A 10269-nucleotide genomic window follows, 5' to 3' on the forward strand; every position below is an offset into this window, starting at 1 on the left:
AAGAGAAAGGTTTAACTCTGTGAGATGAATGCACACATCACAAATAAGTTTCTCAGATTGCTTCTCTCTAGGTTTTATGTGAAGATATTTCCTTTTCTACGATTGGCCGGAAATCACTCCAAATGTCCACTTGCAGATCCTATAAAAAGAGTGTTTCCAAACTGCTCAATGAAAAGAAAGGTTGAATTCTGTGAGATGAACACACACGTCACAAAGATTTTTCTCACAATTCTTCTGCGAGATTTTATGTGAAGATGTTTCCTTTTCCACCATAGGCCTCAATGTGCCCCAAATGTCCACTTGCAGATTCTACAAATAGAGTGTTTCAAAACTGTTCAATGAAAAGAAAGGTTTAACTCTGTGAGATGAATGCACACATCACAAGGAAATCTCTCAGATTACTTCTGTCTAGATTTTATGTGAAGATAATTCCTTTTCTAACATTGGCTGCAAAGTGCTCCAAATGTCAACTTGCAGATTCTACCATAAGAGTGTTTCCGAACTGCTCAATCAAAAGAAAGTTTTCAACTCTGTGAGATGAATGCACACATAACAAAGTAGTTTCTCAGAATTATTCTGTCTAGTTTTTATGCGAAGACGTTTCCTTTTCCACCTTAGGCCTTAAAGCACTCCAAATGTCCACTTGCAGATTCTACAAAAAGAATATTTCAAAACTGTTCCATAGAAAGAAAGGTTCAACTCTGGGTGATGAATGCACACATCGTAAAGAAGTTTCTCCGAATGCTTATATCTAGTTTTTATGGGAAGATATTTCCTTTTCCACCATAGGCCTCAAAGCACTCCAAATGTCCACTTGCAGATTCTACAAAAAGAGAGTTTCAAAACTACTCAAAGAAAGGGTTACCTCTGTGAGATGAATGCACACATCACAAAGAAGTTTCTCAGATTGCTTCTGTCTAGATTTTATGTGAAGATATTTCCTTTTCTACCACAGGCAGCAAAACGCTCCAAATGTCCATGTGCAGATTCTACAATAAGAGTTTTTCCAAACTGCTCAATCAAAAGAAAGATTCAACTCTGTGAGATGAACGCACACATCACAAAGAAGTTTCTCAGAATTCTTCTGTCTAGTTTTTATGTGAAGATATTTTATTTTCCACCATAGACCTTAAGGTGCTTGAAATGTCCACTTGCAGATTCCACAAAAGGAGTATTTCAAAACTGGTCCATCAAAAGAAAGGTTCATCCCTTGGAGGTGAATGCACACATAACAACGAAGTTGATCAGATGGCTTCTGTCTAGATTTTATGTGAAGATATTTCCTTTTCTCCCAAAGGCTGCAAAGCGCTCCAAATTTCCACATGCAGATTCTACCAAAAGTGTGTTTTGAAACTATGCAATCAAAAGAAAAGTTCAACTCTGTGAGATGAATGCATACATCACAAAGAAGTTCCTCAGGATTCTGTTTGGTTTTTATGTGAAGATATTTCCTTTTCTACCATAGGTTGCAAAGTGCACCAAATGTCCACTTGCAGGTCCTAAAAAAAGAGTGTTTCCAAAATTCACAATCAAAAGAAAGGTTCAACTCCCGTGAGATGAACGCACACATAGCAGAGAAGTTTCTCATAATTCTTCTCTCTAGTTTTTATGCGAAAATATTTCCTTTTCCACCATAGGCCACAAAGCGCACCAAATGTCCACTTGCAGATTCTACCAAAAGAGAGTTTCAAAACTGCCCAATCAAAAGAGAGCTTTAACTTTGTGACATGAATGCACACTTCACAAAGAAGTTTCTCAGATTGCTTCTGTCTAGATTTTATGTGTAGATATTTCTTTTTGTACATGGCCAAATGTCCATGTGTAGATTCTACAAAAAGAGTGTTTCCAAACTGTTCAATAAAAAGAAAGATACAACCCTGTCAGATGAACACACACATCACAGAGTAGTTTCTCAGAATTCTTATCTCTAGCTTTTATGTGAAGATATTTCCTTTTCCACCATAGGCCTCAAAGCACTCCAAATATCCACTTGCAGATTCTACAAAAAGAGAGTTTCAAAACTACTCAATGAAAAGAGAGGTTCGACTCTGTGAGATGAATGTACACATCTCAAAGAAGTTTCACAGATTACTTCTGTGAAGATTTTGAGTGAATATATTTCCTTTTCTACCATTGGCTGCAAAGCACTCCAAATGTCCACTTGCACATTCTATAAAAAGAGTGTTTCCAAAGTGCTCAATCAAAAGAAAGGTTCAACTCTGTGACATGAATGCACACATCACAAAGAAGTTTGTCAGAATTCTTCTGTCTAGTTTTTATGTGAAGATATTACTTTTTCCACCAAAGGCCTCAAAGCGCTCCAAATGTCCACTTGTAGAATCTACATAAAGAGAGTTTCAAAACTGCTCTATCAAAAGAAAGGCTTAAATCGGTGAGATGAATGGACACATCACAAAGAAGTTTTTCAGATTGCTTCTGTCTACATTATATGTGAAGGTATTTCCTTTTCAACCATAGGCCACAAAGTGCTCCAAATGTCCACCTGCAGTTTCTACAAAAAGATTGTTTCCAATCTGCTCAATCAAAAGAAAGGTTCAACTCTGTGAGATGAATGCACACATCTCAAAGAAGTTTCTCAGAATTCTTCTGTCTAGTTTTTATGTGGAAATATTTCCTTTTCCATCATAGGCCTCAATGGGCTCCAAATATCCACTTGCAGATTCTACAGAGAGAGTTTCAAAATTGCTCAATCAAAATGGAGGTTTAACTCTGTGAGATGAATGCACACATCACAAAACAGTTTCTCAGATAGCTTTTGCCTAGATTTTACGTGAAGATATTTCCTTTTGTACCATAGGCCTCAAAGCGCTCCAAATGTCGACTTGTAGATTCTACAAAAAGAGAGTTTCAAAACTGCTGAATCAAAAGAAAGGTTTAACTCTGTGAGATGAATGCACACATCACAAAGAAGTTTCTGAGATTGCTGCTGTCTAAGTTTTATGTGAAGACATTTCCTTTTCTACCATAGTCCGCAAAACGATCCAAATGTCGACTTGCAGATTCTACAAAAAAAGTGTTTCCAAACTGCTCAATCAAAATAAAGGTTCAACTCTGTGAGATGAATGCACACATCACAAAGAAGCTTTTCAGAATTCTTCTGTCTAGTTTTTATATGAAGACAATTCCTTTTCCACCATAGACTTCAGAGCGCTCCAAATCTCCACTTGGAGATTCTACAGAAAGAGACTTTCAAAACTGCTCAATCAAAAGAAAGTTTTAACTGTGAAAAGAATGCACACATCACAAAGAAGTTTCTCAGATTGCTTCTTTCCAGATTGTAGGTGACGATATTTCCTTTTCTACTGTAGGCTTCAAAGTGCTCCAAATGTGCACTTGCAGATTCTCCAAAAAAAGTGTTTCAACACTATTCAATCAAAAGAAAGATTCAACTCTGTGAGATGAAAGCACACATTAGAAAGCAGTTTCTCAGAATGCTTCTGTCTAGTTTTTTTGTGAAGATATTTCCTTTTCAGCTATTGGCCTCAAAGCGCTCCAAATATCCATTTGCAGATACTACAAAAAGAGTGTTTCCAAACTGCTCAATCAAAAGAAAGCTTCAACTCTGTGAATTGAATGCATGCATCACAAAGTTGTTTTCTGAGAATGCTTCTGTCTTGTTTTTATGTGAAGATATTTCCTTTTCCACCATAGGCCTCAAATCGTTCCAAATATCCACTTGTGCCTTCTACAAAAAGAGTGTTTCAAAACTGCTCAATCAAAAGAAAGGTTCAACTCTGTAAGATGAATGCACACATCACAACGAAGTTCCTCAGAATACTTCTGTCCAGTTTTTATGTGAAGATATTTAATTTTCAGCTATAAGCCTCAAAGTGCTCTAAATATCCATTTGCAGATACTACAAAAAGAGTGTTTACAAAGAGTTCAATCAAAAGAAATGTTCAACTCTGTGAGTTGAATGCCCACATCACAGAGAAGTTTCTGAGAATGCCTCTGTCCAGTTTTTATGTGAAGATATTTCCTTTTCCACCACAGGTCTCAAAGCGCTCCAAATATCCACTTGCAGATTCTAAAAAAAAAGTGTTTCAAAACTGCTCAATCAAAAAAAAGGTTCAACTTTGTGAGATGAATGCACACATAACAAAGAAGTTTCTGTGAATGCTTCTGTCTAGTTTTTAATTGAAGATATCGGCTTTTCAGCAATAGGCCTCCAAGCGCTCCAAATATCCATTTGCAGATACTAGAAAAAGAGTGTTTCAAAACTGCTCAATGAAAAGAAAGGTTCAACTCTTGAGTTAAACGCACACATCACAAACAAGTTTGTGAGAATGGTTCTGCCAAGTTTTATTGTGAAAATATTTCCTTTTCCACCATAGGCCTCAAAGCGCTCCAAATATCCACTTGCAGATTCTACAAAAAGAATGTTTCAAAATTGCTCAATCAAAAGAAAGCTTCAACTCTGCGAGTTGAATGCACACATCACAAAGAAGTTTCTGAGAATGCTTCTGTCTAGTTTTTATGTGAAGATATTTCCTTTTCCTCCATAGGCCTGAAACACTCCAAATATCCACTTGCAGATTTTACAAAAAGAGTGTTTCAAAACTGCTCAATGAAAAGAAAGGTTCAACTCTGGGAGTTAAATGCACACATCACAAAGAAGTTTCTGAGAATGGTTCTGTCAAGTTTTTATGAGAAAATATTTTCTTTTCCACCATAGGCCTCAAAGCACTCCAAATATCCCCTTGCGGATTCTACAAAAAGAATGTTTCCAAACTGCTCAATCCATGAAAGCTTCAACTTTGTGAATTGAATGTACACATCACAAGGAAGTTTCTCAGAATGCTTCTGTCCAGTTTTTATGTGAAGATATTTCCTTTTCTGCTATAGGCCTCAAAGTGCTTCAAATATCCATTTGCAGATACTACAAAAACAGTGTTTCAAAACTGCTCAATCAAAACAAACGTTCAACTCTGTGAGATGAATGTATTCATCACAAAGAAGTTTCTCAGAATGCTTCTGTCTAGTTTTTATGTGAAGATATTTTCTTTTCAGCTTAGGCCTCAAAGCACACCAAATATTCATTTGCAGATACTACAAAAAGAGTGTTCCCAGAATGCTCATTCAAAAGAAAGGTTCACCTCTGGGAGTTGAATGCACACATCACAAGGAAGTTTTTGAAAATGTTTCTCTCTTCTTTTTATTTGAAGATATTTCCTTTTCCACTATAGACCTCAAACAGCTCCAATTATCCATTTGCAGATTCTACAGAAAGAGTGTTTCCAAACTACTCAATCAAAAGAAAGGTTCAACTCTGTGGGTTGAATGCCCACATCACAAAGAAGTATCTGAGAATACTTCTCTCTAGTTTTTATGTGAAGATATTTCCTTTTCCACCATAGGCCTCAAAACGCTCCAAATCTCCACTTGCAGATTCTAAAAAGAAGAGTGTTTCCAAACTCCTCAATCAAAAGACAGGTCCAACTCTGTGAGATGAATGCACACATCACAAAGAATTTTCTGAGAATGATTCTGTGTATTTTTTATGTGAAGATATTTCCTTTTCAGCTATAGGCCTCAAAGCGCTCCAATTATCCATTTGCAGATACTACAAAAACAGTGTTTCCAAACTGCTCAATCAAAAGAAAGCTTCAAATCTGTGAGATGAATGCACACATCACAAAGAAGTTTCTCAGGATGCTTCTGTCTAGTGTTTATGTGAAGATATTTCCTTTTCAGCTATAAACCTCAAAGTGCTTTCAATATCCATTTACAGATAATACAAAAACAGTGTTTCCAAACTTCTCAATCAACAGAAATCTTCAACGTTGTGAGTGGAATGGACAAATCACAAAGAAGTTTCTGAGAATGCTTCTGTCTAGTTTTTATGTGAAGATATTTCCTTTTCAGCTATAGGCGTCAAATCGCTCCAAATATCCATTGGCTGATACTACAAAATGAGTGTTTACAAAGAGCTCAATGAAAAGAAGGGTTCATCTCAGTGAGTGGAATGCACACATCACAAAGAAGTTTCTCAGAATGCTTCTGTCTGGTTTTTATAAGAAGATATTTCCTTTTCCACCATAGGCCACAATGCACTTCAAATATCTCCTTGCAGATTCTAGAAATGAGTGTTTCAAATTGGCTCATTCAAAAGAAAGGTTCAAGTCTGTGAGATGAATGCACACAGCACAAAGTAGTTTCTGAGAATTCTTCCCTCTAGTTTTTATGTGAAGATATTTGTTTTCCACCATAGGCCTCAACGCGCTCCAAATATCCACTTGCAGATTCTACAAAAGAGTGTTTCAAAACTGCTCAATCAAAAGAGAGGTTCAACTCTGTGAGGTGAATGCACACATCACAAAGAATTTTCTGAGAATACTTCTGTCTATTTTTTATGTGAAGATATTTCCTTTTCCAGCAGAGGCCTCAAAGTGATCCAAATATCCACTTCCCGATTCTACAAAAAGAGTGTTTCAAAACTGCTGAATCAAAAGAAAAGTTCAACCCTGTGAGTTGAATTCACACATCACGAAGTTTCTGAGAATGCTTCTGTCTAATTTTAATGTGAAGATATTTCCTTTTCCACCATAGGCCTCAAAGCGCTCCAAATGTCCACTTGCAGATACTACAAAAAGAGTATTTCCAAATGCTCAATCAAAAGAAAAGTCCAACTCAGTGAGTTGAATGCCAACATCACAAAGAAGTATATGGGAATGCTTCAGTCTAGTTTTTATGTGAAGATATTTCCTTTTCTACCATAGATTGCAAAGAGCTCCAAATATCCACTTGCAGATTTTACAAAAACAGTGTTTCAAAACTGCTCAAAGAAAAGAAAGACTCAACTCTGTGAGGTGAATGCACATATCACAAAGAAGTTTCTCAGAATTCTTCTGTCTAGTTTTTATGTGAAGATATTTCCTTTTCAGCTATAGGCCTCAAAACGCTCCAAATATCCATTGGCAGATACTACAAACATAATCTTTCCATACTGCTCAATCAAAGGAAAGTTTCTACTCTGAGTTGAAAGCACACATCACAAAGAAGTTTCTCAGAATGCTTCTATTTAGTATTTATATGAACATATTTTCTTTTCCACCACAGGCCACAAAGCATTCCAAATATCCACTTGCAGATTCTACAAAAAGTGTGTTTCAAAACTGCTCAATAAAAATTAATTTTCAACTCTGTGAGATGAATGCACACATCACAAATAAGTTTCTCAGAATGCCTCTGTCTACTTTTTATGTGAAGATATTTCATTTTAAGCTATAGGCCTCAAAGCGCTCAAAATATCCATTTGCAGATACTACAAAATGAGTGTTTCCAAACAGCTCAATCAAAAGAAAGCTTCAACTCTGTGAGTTGAATGCACACATCACAAAGAAGTTTCTCAGGATGCTTCTGTCTAGTGTTTATGTGAAGATATTACTTTTTCCTCCATTTTCCTCAAAGCGCTCCAAATATCCATTTGCAGACACTACAAAATGAGTGTTTCCAAACAGCTCAATCAAGAGAGAGTTTTAACTGTGTGAGTTGAATGCACACATCACAAAGAAGTTTCTGAGAATGCTTCGGTCTAGTTTTTATGTGAAGATATTTCCTTTTCAGCTACAGGCCTCAAAGCGCTCCAAATATTCATTTGCAGATACTACAAGAAAAGTTTTTTGAAACTGCTCAATCAAAAGAAAGTTTCAGCTCTGTGAGTTGAATGCACTCATCACAAAGGCTTTTCTGAACATGCTTCTGTCTTGTTTTTATGTGAATGTATTTCCTTTTCCACTGTTGACTTAAAAGCACTCCAATAATCCACTTGCAGATTCTACAGAAAGAGTTTTTCCAAATTGCTCAATCAAAAGAAAGGTTCACCTCCGTGAGGTGAATGCACACATCACAAACAAGTTTCTCAGAATGCTTTTATCTAGTTTTTATGTGAAGATATTTCTTTTTCCACCAAAGACCTCAAATTGCTCCAAATATCCACCTGCAGATTCTACAAAAATAGTGTTTCAAAACTGCTCAATCAAAAGGAATGTTCAACCCTGTGAGATGAATAAACACATCAGAAAGAAGTTTCTCAGAATGCTTCTGTCTAGTTTTTATGTTAAGATATATCCTTTTAAGTTATGGATGTCAAAGCGCTGCAAATATACATTTGCAGATACTACAAAATGAGTGTATCCAAACAGCTCAATCAAAAGAAAGGTTCAACTCTGTGAGTTGAATGCACACATCACAAGGAAGTTTCTCAGGATGCTTCTGTCTAGTTTTTATGTGAAGATATTTCCTTTTCCACATTGGCCTCAAAGCGCTCCAATATCCACTTGCAGATTCCACAAAAAGAGTTTTTCAAAACAGCTCAACCAAAAGAAAGGTTCAACTCTTTGAAATGAACACACATCACAAAGAAGTTTCTCAGAATGCTTCTAATTTTTATGTAAAGATAATTCCATTTCAGCTACAGACCTCAAAGCGCTCCAAATATCCATTTGCGGATACTGTAAAAAGAGTGTTTCCAAACTGCTCAATCAAAAGAAAACTTCATCTCTGTGAGTTGAATGCACACATCACAATGAAGTTTCTGACAATGTTTCTGTCAAGTTTTTATGTGAAGATATTTCATTTTCCACCTTAGGCCTCCAAGAGCTCCAAATATCCACATGCAGATTCTACAAAAAGAATTTTTCAAAACTGCTCAATCAAAAGAAAGGTTCAACTCTCTGAGATGAATGTACACATCAAAAAGGAGTTTCTGAGAATACTTCTGTCTAGTTTTTATGTGAAGATATTTCCTTTTCCGCTATTGGCCTAAAAGTGCTGCAAATATCCATTTGCAGATACTATAAACAGAGTGTTTCCAAACTGCTCAATCAAAAGAAAGGTTCAACTCTATGAGCTGAATGCACACATCACAAAGAAGTTTCTGAGAATGCTTCTGTCTACTTTTTATGTGAAGATATATCCTTTTCCAGCATAGGCCTCAAAGCACTCCAAATATCCATTTACATTTTCTACAAAAAGAGTGTTTCAAAACTGCTCAATCAAAACAAAGGTTCAACCCTGTGAGATGAATGCACACATCACAAACCAGTTTCTTAGATTGCTTCTATCGAGATTTTATGTGAAGATATTTCCTTCTCTTCCATGGGCCACAAAGACCTCCAAATTTCAACTTGTAGATTGTACCAAAAGAGTGTTTCCTAACTGCTCAATTGAAAGAAAGGTTAAACTCTTTGGGATGAAAGCAAGCATCATGAAGAAGTTTCTCAGAATGCTTCTGTCTAGTTTTTATGAGAAGATATTTCCTTTTCCACCATAGGCCTCAAAGTGCTCCAAATGTCCAATTGCAGATTCTACAAAAAGAGAGTTTCAAAACTGCTCAATCAAAAGAAAGTTTTAACTTTGTGAGATGAATGCACACATCACAAAGAAGTTTCTCGGCTTGCTTCTGTCTAGATTTTTTGTGAAGATATTTCCTTTTCTAACATAGGCTGCAAAGCACTCCAAATGTCCACTTGCAGATACTACAAAAAGAGTGTGTCCAAACTGCTCAATCAAAAGAAAGGTTCAACTCTGTGAGCTGAATGCACATATCACAAACAACTTTCTGAGAATGATTCTGCCTAGTTTTTATGTGATGATATTTCCTTTTCCAGCATAGCTCTCAAAGCACTCGAAATATCCACTTGCAGATTCTACAAAAAGAGTGTTTCAAAACTGCCCAATCAAAAGAAAGGTTCCACTCTGTGAGATGAATGCACACATCACAAACCAATTTCTCAGATTGCTTCTGTCTAGATTTTTTGTGAAGATATTTCCTTCTTTACCATAGGCTGCAAAGAGCTCCAAATTTGAACTTGTAGATTCTACCAAAAGAGCGTTTCGAAACTGCTCAATCAAAAGAAATGTTCAACTCTTTGAGGTGAACGCAAGCATCACAAAGAATTTTCTCAGAATACTTCTGTTTAGTTTTAATGTGAAGATATTTACTTTTCCACCTTAGGCCTCAAAGTGTTCCAAATGTCCACTTGCAAATTCTACAAAAAGAGAGTTTCAAAACTGCTCAATCCAAGGAAAGTTTTAAGTTTCTGACCTGAATGCACACATCACAAACAAGTTTATCAAATTGCTTCTGTCTAGATTTTGTGTGAAGATATTTCCTTTTCTACCATAGGCTGCAAAGCACTCCAGATGTCCAATTGCAGATTGTACAAAAAGAGTGTTTCCAAACTGCTCAATCAAAAGAAAGGTTAAAATCTGTGAGATGAATGCACATATCCCAAAGAAGTTTCT

The sequence above is a fragment of the Gorilla gorilla genome, chromosome 4 (assembly GCF_029281585.2).
Source record: "Gorilla gorilla gorilla isolate KB3781 chromosome 4, NHGRI_mGorGor1-v2.1_pri, whole genome shotgun sequence".
NCBI lineage: Eukaryota > Metazoa > Chordata > Mammalia > Primates > Hominidae > Gorilla > Gorilla gorilla.